The 16478-nt window shown below is 38.9% G+C and overlaps 1 protein-coding gene across 1 annotated transcript in view; it reads left to right on the top strand.

The window, feature by feature from the left end:
- Positions 1 to 16478, top strand: part of LOC137501279 (caspase-8-like) — a 188708-nt gene that overhangs the window by 30663 nt on the left and 141567 nt on the right. The window lies entirely within an intron of this gene.

The raw sequence follows: 16478 nt of genomic DNA, 5'->3' as shown, positions 1-16478 counted from the left end.
ATATCCAAGGTCCTCGTGAACAATGGCCAACACACTGCCATACGACATGTTCAGCTGCGTCGCGATTCCTCTCAGTTTAATGCGCCGGTTCTGTCTAATGATTGCATTCACACTGTTGACCTTTGCACGGGTCCCGGACGTTGCGGGCCTGCCTTCGAGATGGTTGTCCGTGATATCCGGGCATCCGGCTTCAAATTGATGACACCACTTTACGATACCTTGCTGGGAAATGGCCCACTCCCCATACACAGCACTAATTTCACTATGAATGTCCGTGCAATTCTTCCTTTTGGCTCATAGGAATCGGATTGTCGCATGCACCTCATATTTGGAGTGAACGTCCAGTTGACACGGCATTGCATTTGGCCGCTATTCACACAATACTAGACGAGACACCACAGCGACCTGCCTAACAGACGTGTGGACAGTTTCTGTCCCTTTCTCTGCTGTGCCCACATTTGCGACACACAGCGCGCTGCTACGGCGCATTAGTGCAACTAACCTTTCGGTCCACATACGTACTAGGGTGGCCAAGAGCATCCAGTAGCATACTATTGTGACTCCATGCGCATTATGATGATGATAATGGTGATGATCTATAGCCCGTATTATCATGTGCAGTAATTTCATTTTACTCTACTGGATGGTAGAATAACCAGAACTCTCCTCGCTGAATTTTAATTAATTTTATTGCATAAACTCTGATATTGTCACCAGAGTTCTTTTGAAAGAACTTGCTAGGATATTGAATGCTTCAGTGAAAGTGAGAATGAATAACATACTACTTAAGTATTTCCATTAATTTGTACTAATATTAGCAACTACTCGGTCACTTAGGTCATCCATCACATAGAAAAAACTAGAACCAATAGGTCAGGTACATCCTGCTACCGTATGCAACAGTAGACGGTACTACCTGCGACTGTCTGGCCGAGAGTTGACCGGCTGTTACCAAACCTGACAAACTAAGGGAAAACCAATGGCTATGGGCAGAGGAGTTCACCCTTAGGGGGCTGGTTGAAGCTATTGTGTAGGAAATGACACATAAATTCAACAGGAAGCAGCTGCCTTGCAAATGTGGCAGGGGACTGTTAAAGGCTAACCTGACAGAAAATCTTCTCTAACGTTAGACCTAGCAAGTCAGTTGGAGAGTAACTGCAATTGCTTTCAACACTTATACGAGCCTTGGATGCAAACAAAGAACTCGGAGTAGACAACAGCACCCGCAGACCCATGCCAGGTATGATGGCTTACAGTCTGACAATATACCCTCTACTGGAATGGTAACAACAGAGAGAAGAGAAATGGAGTAGGATTGATATTGTCTAAAGAGTTACCTATGACATCAATGACATTTACAGTAAGATACAAAATTTAAAAACTAGAAAAGCAGCTGGAATTGATAAGGTTTCAGGGGATATACTAAAGACAATGGGTTGGGATATAGTACCATATCTGAAGTACTTGTTTGATTATTGTTTGCATGAAGGAACTTTACCAAATGAATGGAGAGTTGCTATTGTAGCCCCTGTATATAAAGAAAAGGGTGATAGACATGAAGCTGAAAATTACAGGCCAGTAAGTTTGACATGCATTGTATGTAAGCTTTGGGAAAGCATTCTTTCTGATTATATAAGACATGTTTGCAAAATTAATTACTGGTTTGATAGAAGGCAGTTTGGGTTTAGGAAAGGTTATTCCACTGAAGCCCAACTTGTAGGATTCCAGCAAGATATAGCAGATATCCTGGATTTAGGAGGTCAATTGGACTGTATCGCGATTGACCTGTCTAAGGCATTTGATAAGGTAGATCATGGGAGACTACTGGCAAGAATGAGTGCAATCGGACTTGATAAAAGAGTGACTGAATGGGTGGCTATGTTTCTAAAAAAATAGAACTCAGAGAATTAGAGTAGGTGATGCTTTATCTGTCCCCGTAAAAATTAAGAGGGGAATTCCTCAAGGCAGTATTATTGGACCTTTATGTTTTCTTATATATATCAATGATATGTGTAAAGAAGTGGAATCAGATATAAGGCTGTTTGCAGATGTTATTTTGTACAGAGCAATAAGTAAGTTACAAGATTGTGAGCAGCTGCAGGGTGACCTCAATAGTGTTGTGAGATGGACGGTGGGCAATGGTATGATGCTAAACGGGGATAAAAGTCAGGTTGTGAGTTTCACAAATAGGAAAAGTCCTCTCAGTTTTAATTACTGTGTTGATGGGGTGAAAGTTCCTTTTGGGGATCATTGTAGGTACCTAGGTGTTAATATAAGAAAAGGCCTTCATTGGGGTAATCACATAAATACGATTGTTAATAAAGGGTACAGATCTCTGCACATGGTTATGGGGGTATTTAGGAGTTGTAGTAAGGATGTAAAGGAGAGGTCATATAAGTCTCTGGTAAGACCCCAACTAGAGTATGGTTCCAGTGTATGGGACCCTCACCAGGATTACTTGATTCAGGAACTGGAAAAAATCCAAAGAAAAGCAGCTCGATTTGTTCTGGGCGATTTCCGACAAAAGAGTAGCGTTACAAAAATGTTGCAAAGTTTGCGCTGGGAAGACTTGGGAGTAAGAAGACGAGCTGCTTGACTAAGTGGTATGTTCCGAGCTGTCAGTGGAGAGATGGCGTGGGAGGACATCAGTAGACAAATAAGTTTGGATGGTGTCTTTAAAAGTAGGAAAGATCACAATATGAAGATAAAGTTGGAATTCAAGAGGACAAATTGGGGCAAATATTCGTTTATAGGGAGGGGAGTTAGGGATTGGAGTAACTTACCAAGGCAGATGTTCAATAAATTTCCATTTTCTTTGCAATAATTTAAGAAAAGGCTAGGGAAACAACAGTAGGGAATCTGACATCTGGGCAACTGCCCTAAATGCAGATCAGTAGTGATTGATTGATAGGCCAAGCCTTGCAATTGTGCAACAACCCCGGAGAAGACAACACACTCGAATAGGAACAATCAGTGTACTGAGTTTGACAGGAAATGTGAAGAGTTAGTGGACATCATGGAGAGAAGGAAAATATCATTCCTAGGACGGAGTGAAACTAAATGGAAAGGTAATGAAAGGGAAGAAAGTGTTGAGGAAAATCTATACCTCTACTGGAATGGTAACAACAGAGAGAAGAGAAATGGAGTAGGATTGATATTCTCTAAAGAGTTAGATGGTATTACAGAGATCCAGTACATCAGTGAGGAGATTATAAAGGCAACAATTCACCTTGGGAAAGAGAAGCTGACACTGGTGCAAGTGTATGCCCCTCAGACGGGTTGCAGTCAAGATGAAAAGAACAAGTTTCTCGAAGACCTAGAAGAGACCTCAGTGGAGAGAGGGCAGTCATCATCAGGGACCTCAACACACAGCTCGGGACAAACACGCATGGGTATGAGAAGGTGATGGGACCACATGGCTATGGGAGAAGGAATTCAGAAGGAACATCTCCTAGACTTCTGCATAAGAAACTGTTCGGTAGTAAAAAAAAGTTGGTTCAACAAAAGAGTCAGTCACAAGATTACCCGTTACAGCTGGGATGGAAAGAGCAGGACGGTCATTGACTGTCATTACATATGAAGTAAGAAGTAGACTTGTGACTGATGTCAAGGTGATTCCAAGTGAGAACCTCAATAGCAACCACTGGTTAATAGTTGCAGATCTGAAAGACATTAATGTACCAAAGATAACAACCAGGAAATTGCCTCAGATTAAGGTGTGGGAACACAACAGATTGGAAAAAGGACCAAATATCAGGACCATATAAGAGGACAACTGTCTACAGAAGAAGTGGAGAGTGGTGAGGTAGAGTGGACAAGATTTAAAAACACCTTGATAAAAGAAGGAATAGAGGTTTGCGGGAAGACAAGTGCAAGAGTAAGGGAAAAAGAGACACCCTGGTGGAATTAAAGAGTAAATCCTCAATAAAGAAAAGGAACATAGCCAGAAAAGAATGAGATAGAGAGAAATCCAAGCCAGAACAGGTATGAGACGAGGGGAAGATCAGAGACCTCGAGCAAGTTTACTGGGACAAGAAACTGAGGGTTAAAAGAGTAGTAGAAGAGGAGAAGATAAAGTGCTGGGAGAAATTTACTCAAAAACTGAAGGAAGACAGCAGAGGAAATGTGAAACTTTTGTTCAGAGTGATCAAAAACAAAAGGAATTCAGTTGAAACCATCAAAGCAATTGAGGATCCTAATGGAAACCTGGCCAGGAAAGAAGAGGACAACAGAGAGGTTCTGAGGAATCATTTTGATCACCTATTCAACAGGACAGAAGCAGATTAGAGAACAAAAGAACCATCTGTTGAAACCTGCACAGAGGAACCTCCCATTACATGGGCATAAACAGTAGCAGCCCTTAAGAAGATGCCACAAGGGAAATCCCCAGGAATTGATAAAGTCAGCGCGGGCATGATTAAAGCAGCAGGAGTCCAGGGTTTACAGTTTATAAATCTCATTTTTTATCCCGTACTGGCATCAACACAACTAAGGTTATGTTAAATGGAGATTCCCACCTTCCAATACTTGTCAGTTTTTTATAGCTAGTTTATATATTTATGTGTCATAATCCAGCTTAAACTCTGAGTAGAATATAAATAGAACATCTTTCATTCCAATTATGGATTATCATATTTTAAGAAAATATTTTATATTTCCAAGTATATCTTCAAGATTCAACAAGCATATACTTCTCCAGCCTTAAAAAGAAGAACCTTTACATCAATTTTACCCTTTGACTCGGACATTGATTCGTTGGAAATTTTTATCCCAACATGAATGAACATGTTATTTTATTATCATTATCATAATCATCATGAGTGTTTTATTGACTATGTCAGTTTATGTAAATCTTTTAGCTGAAGATTTTCTATGAAGAAGAGAAGAAGACGACTTCAGAATGCTGTGGTAGTCTATAAACTGCAATGATGTGCTTAGTTGTCTTATGTTGATGAATACTGATTTTAAAGAATTATTGCTCATTAATTTCATTATGATCTTTGTACAAAATTCACATGCGCATATTTCTACTTTTCTTAATGAGTCTGCATCATGAAGAAACTATTGTCACCATGTTTAATTTGTAATATTTTGGATACTTTGATACAAAAGAATTGCCTTTCTTTTTTTTTTTTTTTTTTTTGTCATATATTCAAACTGCCAAAAACCCGACTAGTGCAGCAATTATTTAGTTACTTCTGGAAAAACAAAACAAAGAACACTTGGTTCACTGAGATCATAAATGATCTCAGTTTGTTCCATATTGAAGATACAATAAGTAAAATTCTTTCTTGAATAAAATTACTGTGTCCACCTATTCAATACAATTATATTTTGTAGTAATTACATTTTACATGAAATAAAAACACTAGTTAGGGACATGTTTTGCCCTAGTTTTGGGCATCTTCAGCCTAATACTAATCTTAAGGTCAAGTCTTAAATCTATTAACATTGGAACTTAATACTAAACTTAAATTAATATCAAATACTAAATACAATGGTCTTATGCTTATTACGTATTTACATAGTTTACAGTATGTACATTAACTAAATGCCAGAATTTGTGAACAAGGAAGCAATAAAATATTTTATTTTAGAATGACTAGAAAACGTCTGAGACGTCTGGATGAAAGTTTATGCAAATGTGTACGTATTGGCTAGAGGTTGATCACAGCGTGAATTGGAGTATCTCTGTTACCGCATCAATACTTCACTAGGAGTAGTAAGGTTAGTTGTTCAGACGCAACCGAAACAGGTGTTTCCAGCTAACATTGACAAGATAAGTCAATTCGTCCACTTTTATGCGGTAAACACTTTCACTTTACAATTATGATTATATTGGGCTCTACATTCACATTCTAAATTCCTTTTTTCTCTTATTCAGTTACAGACATCTCATAATTCCTCCCAAGTTTGAACAATGCACTAATGGGAATGTTAATCGACAAGAATGGCACAATATTCAAAAAAAATTTATCAGATGAGCACCAATGAACAATACCAACAATATGTTTCCAACATACATGCTTTAACCTATTAAACATTACCGTCCAACCATGCTTCTTCTTAAAGGAATATTCAAATCCAACACGATCAACTTTAACCACGGTTCCGGTTTTGCAACAATATACTTATGATAATGACCATAACCACCTTTGAACAAACCAGCTGTAAAACCTTCAACCTAATGTTCATCCATAAGTTGGAGAAGCCCCAATTCACGCTGTGATCAATCTCTAGCCAATATGTACATATATGCATAAACTTTAATCCAGACATCTCAGACGTTTTCTAGTCATTGTAAAATAAAATATTTTATTGCTTCCTTGTTCACAAATTCTGGCATTTAGTTAATGTACATATGTAAACTACAGTATGTAAATATGTAATAATCACAAGACCATTGTATTTGATATTAATTTAAGTTTAGTATTAAGTTCCAATGTTAATAGATTTAAAACTTGACCTTAAGATTAGTATTAGGCTGAAGATGCCAAAAACCAGGGTGAAACATGTCCCTAACTAGTGTTTATATTTCATGTAGAATGTAATCACTACAAAATATAATTGTATTGAATAGGTGGACACAGTAATTTTATTCAAGAAAGAATTTTACTGATCATAAATGATTCAGAAGAATTAAATTTATCATTGCTCCAAATTGAAGGCAGAGAAGAGAAGAGGATTCTAAGGAATAAACACTTGTGATTCAAGCTCATAACGTTTGAACAAAGGAAGTACACCACTACTGACAACCAAAGGGCAGCCAGCTCTGACAGGATGAAGAGTTTGGAATGGAAGAAGAAGCAGCTGAAAAGCTGACTCTTCTTCTTCTTCTTTTATGGCTCTATTTAATACTATTAGACTTTAATGTATATGACTGATTAAAGTGCTGTGTAAAAAAAGAAAATGTATGTTTCACTAGACAACTCCACAAACTCAGAGGGAAGGTGTATGTGGTATACACTTGTTGATGTAATGAGAGCTGGTGAAAGGAATTCTTCCCTTTTCTGAGATTGGTGACCTGACAGTTCTACGGCCTCTTCTTCCTCCCTCTGCTCCTCCATTACTCACCCTTCTTTCCACATGGCCATACCAGAAGACTCTTAATGTGTTGATAATGCTTGTGGATTTTATTTTTACCCAAATGTCCTCATTCCTTATACAATCGGCAAGGGTGTTGCCTACTATCCTCCTAAGCATTCTCATTTCTGCTGAGTGGAACATCATCTCTTCCTTGTTTCTTAATGCCCAGCACTCTGAGCCATACATTATGCTTTTTTTTTATTATTATTTTTTTTTAAAATGCTATTCGTTCGGGGCGTCGACCTAAAAGATCTTTTGCCCCTACTTGCACCATATGTTATGAACTTGTGTGTATTTGGATATTTTAGAAGTATAAAGTGTTGAATGTGAGGAAAGGTATGTTAAGGACGACACAAATACCCAGTCCCCAGGCCAGGGATATGAATCATTTACAATTAAAAATCCCTGACCCGGGCGGGAATTAAACCCGGGGCCATCGGGTGACAGGCGGACGCGTTGCCTGCTACACCGTGGGACCGGGCTACATTATACTTGGTCTTACAACTTGTTTATACACCTTACTCCTTCGTTTTTTTGGCATTTTTTTTGTCTGCAAACAAACTTGACATCTCTCGAAGTTTAGCCCAACCTGCCTGGATTCTTGCTTTGACATTGTTCTTGCTTCCGCCATTCTGGTTGAGTACACTCCTGAGGTACTTCTCAGTTGTAAAAAGGTCAGCGTCACCTATGCGATCCTCCTGTCTGTTACATTCCATGCACTCAATTTTCCTTTCATTTACTGTCAGGCCTTCACATTCCAATTATTCCACCCACTCCTTTAGCTCGGCTTGGCTTCTCTTCTGGTCTTTGAGACAGCATGATTACATCTGCAAAGACTAAACTTGTTGAATGACCCTGGATTCATCACATCATGGTGTCCATTATGAAGTTAAAAAAGAATGTTGACAGGGCTTGATACCTTATGGAGGCCATGCTGTATGGTGAACAGGTCATTCACTCCAGCTGCGCTTCTCACTCTTGTCTTGCTACCCTTGTACATACCTTGAATGATTGCAATGTAACGCTGTGGTACTTCCTGTTTCTTGAGGCTTTCCCAGGTGAGACTTCTTGGAATGTGATCGTAGGCCTTCTCAAGGTCAATGAAAACGTAGTGTAGGGGTTTCTGGAAATCGCAATGTATGTCTTGCACAGTTCATAACAATCGCATCTGTTGTTCCTCGGCCTTTTGTGAACCCCAGTTGGTTTTCTGTAATCTCTTGTCTTCAGTCTTTTGTGAATCTGGCCCTGTTTGAGTCTCTCTACCCACTTCATACAGTGGCTCATGAGCTTGATTAGACTGTAGATTGTGCACTGCTGTGCATCACCTTGTCTTATTTACTGGCACTGTTACATTCTTCCTCCAGGCATCTGGTATCCTCTGCTTGCTCAAAATGCAATCATGAACTGCACGCCAAGTGAGCCAAATAATTTAAAGGTCTTGACTGGTATTAGAGAACCAGGTTTTTAGAAAAGAAACAACTACTAGCACCATTATTAGGAAGGACTCCAACCATCCAAGGCAGCAGAAGAAGGCAACATTTTTCAGTATGATCAGTAGGTCCCTTAAATTCCCCTTCAAAAGACAAGCTTTCAAAAAAGAAATGAATGCAATATATGAGATTGCGAATAGAAATGGATATTCGAAGAAATAGCAGATAGGAAAACTTCAAAGGGTCCACCTTTTCAATACAAAAATGTTATAGTTTTATTTACAACATATTTATTTAACCTTGGAACTAGTTTCGACGCTGTTTGGCGTCATCTTCAGCCAAAATGTGGAAAATAGGCCAGCATGTAGGCATTTATATTACACAAGGCGTTACATTAAGATGTGTATTGTTTAATGTAACGCCTTGTGTAATATAAATGCCTACATGCTGGCCTATTTTCCACATTTTGGCTGAAGATGACGCCAAACAGCGTCGAAACTAGTTCCAAGGTTAAATAAATATGTTGTAAATAAAACTATAACATTTTTGTATTGAAAAGGTGGACCCTTTGAAGTTTTCCTATCTGCCATTCTCAGTTCAATACGGACAAAAATGAAAATCTTAGATTTAAATTCGAAGAAATATGTAGATAAAATAAAGAGCAAGTTAATAAATAAACAGAAATCAATTTGGAAAAAGAAAAGAAAGAGAGGAAGAATGCAGTGCTAATAACATTCCACAGCAGACACTCGTTTGGAAATAATAATTCTTAACAAAAAGTGCATTGACATTGCGTTTAAGAAAAACAACAATAATAAAAGAATTTATTCAATTCACATAAGGTTAATAGATCCAGTAGGTTCAATAAATCGGGAGTATATTGCATCAAGTGCCAAAGTTGTGGAAAAAAACATATAGGACAATCAGGTAGGAGTTTGGAGACGAGATACAAGGAGCACGTGAATGCAGTAAGACACAAAAGATTCTCAGAAATGGGTGAATACATGGAAAAGTACAATCATAATTTTACGGAAATAGATAAAGTTATGGAAATACTGCACACAACAACAAAAGGAAAATTAATGGATGCTCTAGAGAAAATATGTATATAGGCTATATTGAACAGAGAAGCAATAATGAGAATAATTTAAATGAACTGCTGAATGAAGAAAATGCCATGTACAGATTAGCATACATTCACATAAGGAAGAACAAGAGAAAGAGAGAGTGAAAGAAATAATTCCAGTCGTTGACACACTCCCCCTCCCTCCCCTACATTATGTAAAGGACAGCATAGCAACAAGTAGCAGCTCACCTCGTAAGGTCATTGGCAGCAAGCAAAGGAGCAAGGACATGTTTGTTTGGTTCAGACTAGTGTGATATCATTATAATTTTTGGATAAATTTGGTACCAGCTGACACTGAAATAAGTAAAAAATAAAATTCTCTAATCATCTGAGTTGTCGTCTTTTTTGTAAAAAAAAAAAAATGTCTCTAAAGATTTTTTAATTGTGTATTTTAAAGGAATTTGATGGTTAAAATGACTCACATGGTCAGACGGGATTAAGAGGAGAAATTTCTGATTGATGTGAAAGGTCTCAGAATTTACAATTATTGGAATAAATAAGATAATTGAATTACAGATTAGAAATTTAAATATAATGTTTTCTTTTTTAGGTGTTAATAAGGACTTAAGGAAAGGATAAATTTCAAGAAGAGAGCAGAAGTATTTTAAATTCAACATATAGTGACTAACTTAATAGGTTTTATTTATTTTACGAATTGAAAATTATTCTATTTTAAAGTGTTTACTAAATGACATAGTAAGTGTAAATTTAGACACAAAGAAACATTTCATTCTTTTTTAGGTGTAAATAAGGACTTAAGTTCCATGAGCAGAGCAGATTTTAAATTTTGGTATCTAGTGACAAGGAAATGAAGATGTTGTAGGGCCCTTTGGATATGGAAATGTAAATCCAGAATGTGAGTTGGTGGATTTTTGCATGAGGAATCAAACGATTGTTGGAAACACCTGGTTTAGGAAGAAGAACAATCAGAAGATTACAAGGTATGATTGGGGAGACAGACGAACAAAGACCATGATTGATTGCTGTTTGTCCAACCCTTATCCCGTTTCCCTATGGGGTCGGGTATGAGGTGAGATAAATCTGTCGTGGCGGGTTTTTATGACTGGATGTCCTTCCTGACATCAACCTCATCAGAGGAGTTAATGAGATGAAATGAATTACGTGATATATGATAGTAGGGAGAGGGTGAAATCCGGTGCCGGCATATAGCCTACTCCTGTCGAATAGCACCAAGGGGTCTGCTCAAGGCTTAACGTCTCCATCCGACGGACGAATCACCATCAACAGTATCATATGCACTCACTCCATATGAGCACTGCGGAGAGATTTGGAATTTAATCCAGGCTTTTGGCACGCAATCTAGTGATTAGAAATTGTATACCACCACCTCCCCTACCCTGTGGAAATTTCAGTGGAGATGATAAAGGCAGCTGGAGCTGTAGGCCTGCAGTGGACATATCGGGTTCTCTGTAATGTCTGGGAGAATAAGGAGTTCCCTAAGGATTAGCAAAAAGGAATAATTATCTCATTTTTAAGAAAGGTGATAAGAAAGTTTTGAAGAACTACAGGGGAATTAATCTAATATACCACGTTGCTAAGATAATGGAGAGGACACTGGAAAGTAGAATAAGGTTGAGGGGTGAGAATCAGATACAGGAAAATCAGTTTGGTTTCAGAAGTGGAAGGTCAACAATAGAGCCCATTTTCTTTATGAAACAACTAATGGAAAAGCAATGGGAGTACAGGAATGATATGGTGATGACATTCATTGGCATTAAAAGGCATATGACAGTGTCCCCAGGACTAAGGTTTGGGAGAGTCTGGTGCAAAAAGGAATTGGACACGGATTAATAAAAATGATCATGGCAATGTACGAGGAATGTTGTTGTTGCATGCAAACACAAGTTGGCAGGACAAGTTGGTTCAAAATAACTAGTGTGCTGAGACAGGGAAGTGTTCTATTACCAATCCTGTTTATAATAGTAATGGATAACATCATGAGAACAGCAAAAGCAGCATATGGAGGAAGAGAAATGAACATGTTATTTGCAGATGATATTGTGATTTGGGGAGAAGACGACAGGAAGGTTCAAAAACAGTTGGATGTGGTGAGTGGGAAGATCGAAGAATGTGGATTGAAAATAAGTGTAGAAAAGAGTACAACTCTTGTTATGACTAGAGGGGAGAAAGAAGGGAAAGGTCAGATTAGACTTGCAGACAAGCCCCTGGAAGTAGTGGAGACATTCAAATACCTGGAGAGTGAATTAATGGAGAATGCTTGACTGGATGATGAGATTAGTAAGAGAATTCAAGCTAGAAGTTGTTTCTATCACAGTGTAACAAACATGTTATGGGACAAAGATGTGCCAATGAAAGCAAAGGAAACTATGTACAAGATATATTACGTACCTATAAAAACTTACGGAGCAGAAACTCGGACATGACAAAGAAGGATGAGAGTCGAATACAGGCAGCTGAAATTAAGTTCTTGAGGAGTATGAAACAGAAAAGTAGAAGAGACATGATAAGGAATGAGAAAATCCAGGAAGAAATTGGAGTGGAAAAAATGAATGATAGAATAGAGATGGTTTGGGCACATAAAGTGAATGAATGACGAAAGAATGCCAAAAAAGGTGATGGAAATGCAAATGCAAGGAAGGAGAGGCCATGGATGACCACAATTGAGATGCAAAGATACAATCCAACACAGTATTATAGAAAGAAACCTGGACTGGGTCACAGTGTTGGAGGAGGAGTGGTGGAGAGACTGAAGAAAGTGGAGAGGAACCATATTTGCCCCTACCCAGCTACAGCTGGATAAAGGGAAATTATGATGAGTATATAGTGACTAATTTAATAGGTTTTATTCATTTTATGATTTGAAATTATTCTATTTGAAAGTTTTTACAATGACATAGTAAGTAAGTAAACAGTTGAGACACAAAGAAATATTTTAACGATCTCTAGATTTACATAAAATTGTTCTGTTGATGACTGTATTTGTACAAATGTATCAAGTCCAAGGATTTAGTGTGATGTTTTGGCACCGCTGAAGAAGAGAGTAGTTAGCTGTCGAAATATGTACGGTAATTAATTGTAATAAAATGTAAAGTATTGGCAAGGCGGAAAAGTGTTCTATAGAAATTTAATATAATTCAATACGGACAAGACTGAACCAACATGGTTAAAATAATCAACTCAGTGCCAGGCTTCTCGCTTTCATCTATCCTATCTGACCTCCCTTGGTCAACTCTTGTTATTTTCTGACTGTGATGGTATTAGAGCATTTGAGGCCTAGGGAGTTCTTAATTTTCATGCTCTTCGTGTCCCTTGTCTTTCTTTGGCCGGTATCGTCATTTTTCAAAATGTCGGATCCCTTCTACTTTTTCTCTCTAATTAGCATTAGGAGAGGATGGTTGCCTAGTTGTACCTCCTCTTAAAACAGTGCTCTAAAACTGCCTTATTGGTGAATTTTGCAGTCCATGGTATTCGTAAGATTCTTTGCCAACACCAGAGCTCCTTTTATCTGCCTGTTTCAGTGTCCAGCTCTCACATCAATACATGAACAGTGGGAATATAATCGCATTGACTAATTTGTATTTGGTAGCCCAACTGATATCTCTGCTCTTCCAGATCAGGTACGTAATATATCTTGTACATAGTTTCCTTTGCTTTCATTGGCACATCTTTGTCCCATAACATGTTTGTTACACTGTGATAGAAACAACTTCTAGCTTGAATTCTCTTACTAATCTCATCATCCAGTCAAGCATTCTCCAATTAATTCACTCTCCAGGTATTTGAATGTCTCCACTACTTCCAGGGGCTTGTCTGCAAGTCTAATCTGACCTTTCCCTTCTTTCTCCCCTCTAGTCATAACAAGAGTTGTACTCTTTTCTACACTTATTTTCAATCCACATTCTTCGATCTTCCCACTCACCACATCCAACTGTTTTTTAACCTTCCTGTCGTCTTCTCCCCAAATCACAATATCATCTGCAAATAACATGTTCAATTCTCTCTTGTATTTGTCTGATACGAAAGTAAGCAATTACTTTGCCCTTTGTGAAAATCCAATGATCATGCATAATGTCTCTGTCATGGCCATCCATCAATTGCTGCTAATTTCAGATGACCCCAAGCCATAAGACATATTTATGTCAAAATCATACGTGACCCATTGCACGGAAAAGGACACAAAGTCGGCAATGCCAATTTCACAGCAGAGCTGAACAAAACTGTCTGTGGTATAAAAATTTCATTTCTGTGTTTTGATTTTCTTTTCCTGACCAACAAGGATGTTCCAATTAACCTGAAGACCAAGGTTTATAATACGTGCGCGGTGCCAGTTATTACTTATGGTCTGGAAATGATGACTCTGATGAAGGAAACTGCTCGCAAGCTTCAGCGAACACAACAAGCCATGGAGCGACAGATGCTAGGGATCAGCCTTAGGGATAAGATCTGTTGAGAGGACATCAGGAGAAGAACGAATGTAACAGACATCCTAGAGAGAGTAGCAAGTCTAAAATGGCAATGGATAGGACACGTAGCTCAACAAGACTACAACAGGTGGACCTCTAGGATTGTTCACTGGAGACCATGGGAACATAAGAGAGGCATTAGAAGACCCCAGAAGAGATAGCTCGATGACATAAAGCTGTTGGCTGGAACACGCTGATTCCAAGTGGCTCAAGACCGAAGACGATGGAAGCATATGGAAGAGGCCTATATCCAGCAGTGGATTGAAATAGGCTAGAAAAGAAGACGAAGAAGATCGATGGGTCTTCTTAACAAACTAAAAATGTGTTCAAATTATTAGACTAAGGAATATATGGTAAGTGGTCCTGAGTCATGGTCCTCCTTGTGCTCAGGCGGCTAGGACTACACAATCCACCGGTGGTCCATAACCTGTTAGAGGAGAGATCCTCACCTGGACTATGTGTAAGTAGGGTAGCATCCTGCTTCACGAATTTACCAAGCTCAGAACATTTTAAGCAAGCCTCAGACCTATGGGAGTAATGGATTCCCACTCCCATTTGACAGGCAAGGGACTCCTTGGAAACAACTCGGCGAACAAAATGGAATTCGATGGGAGCTATTAATATTGATGTGGCTTATGGAAGAAAGAAAGTAGAAATGGCTGAGTCAGCAAAGAGGATGCATCTGGATGTGCTAGGAGTTAATGATATTTTGATAAGGAGAGATAACGAGGAAGAGATTATAAAGTGTACTTGACGGGTGTTAAAAAGGGAAGAGCAGAGTATGGGGTAGGTCTATTCATCAGGAATACTATGACATGCAACATAGATTCTGTTAGGCATGTAAATGATTGAACGATGTGGGTAGATTTGGCAGTTGGAGAATTAGGATGAGAATTGTCTCCGTGTATGCACCATGTGAGGGTGCAGACGAGGATGAAGTTGACAAGTTTTATGAAGCATTGAGTGACATCATAGTCAGGGTGAACAGCAAGGATAGGATAGTGCTAATGGGCGATTTCAATGTGAGAATTGGAAATACAACTGAAGGATATGAAAGGGTGATTGGTAAATGTGGGGAAGATATGGAAGCTAATAGGAATGGGAAGCGTTTGCTGGACTTCTGTGCTACTGTGGGTTTAGCAGTTATGAATACATTCTTCAAGCATAAGGCTATTCACTGCTACACATGGGACGGTTGAGGTACCAGATCCATAATAGATGATATCTTAACCAACTTCGAATTCAGGAAATCTGTTAGGATGTTACAGGTTTTCTGGGGATTTTTTGATTAGACAGACCACTATCTGATCTGTAGTGAACTAAATATTTCTAGGCCTAGGATAGAGGAAGTGAAATCTGTCTGCAAACAAATAAGGGTAGAAAATCTCCAGGATGAGGAAATTAGACAGAAGTATATCTTCTTAGGAGCCAAAATCAATCAAAGTGGAGATTACGGTCCTAATATCAAGATGGATTTCGCTTGGACGTATCGCTATGACGTCTATATCCCTGATCTGGATGAGCAGAGATATCGGTTGGGCTACCAAATACAAATTAGTCAATGCGATTATATTCCCACTGTTCATGTATTGATGTGAGAGCTGGACACTGAAACAGGCAGATAAAAGGAGCTCTGGTGTTGGCAAAGAATCTTACGAATACCATGGACTGCAAAATTCACCAATAAGGCAGTTTTAGAGCACATCAAACCGAGCTCGATAGCTGCAGTCGCTTAATTGCGGCCAGTATCCAGTATTCGGGAGATAGTAGGTTCGAACCCCACTGTCGGCAGCCCTGAAAATGGTTTTCCGTGGTTTCCCATTTTCACACCAGGCAAATGCTGGGGCTGTACCTTAATTAAGGCCACAGCCGCTTCCTTCCCTTTCCTAGCCCTTCCCCATCCCATCGTCGCCATAAGACCTATCTGTGTCAGTGCGACGTAAAGCAACTAGCAAAAAAAAAAAAAAAAAAAAAAAGAGCACATCAAGCCCCATATGTCATAGGTTGGTAAGATTATGAAGCTGAGACTAGCATACTTTGGCCACGTTATGCGATCAGATACATTGGAAAAGCAATCATGCTAGGAATGATCAGCAGTACAAGAAGACCAGGTTCACAGAGGGCTCGTTGGTTAGACAACATTAAAACAGATCCAACCCTCACCCTGGAACAACTAAAGGAGGTAGTGTGGAACAGGACAACTTGGAGAGCACTAATTCATAGAATCGCCGATGATCAGATTTGACTGAACGGATGAAATCATCATCATATGGATATGATTAATGAGAAGTTCCGAACAGTGGACAGTAAGCAGGTTCAGGGTATAGAAAGAGAATGGGTGACATACAGGATGCTGTAGTGGAAACAGTAAGGGACTGCCTAGGAACAGCT

Source organism: Anabrus simplex, chromosome 6 (genome assembly GCF_040414725.1).
Source record: "Anabrus simplex isolate iqAnaSimp1 chromosome 6, ASM4041472v1, whole genome shotgun sequence".
NCBI classification, from domain to species: Eukaryota; Metazoa; Arthropoda; class Insecta; order Orthoptera; family Tettigoniidae; genus Anabrus; species Anabrus simplex.
The sequence above is the reverse complement of the archived record's forward strand: the minus strand, read 5'-3'. Positions and strand labels throughout refer to the sequence as shown.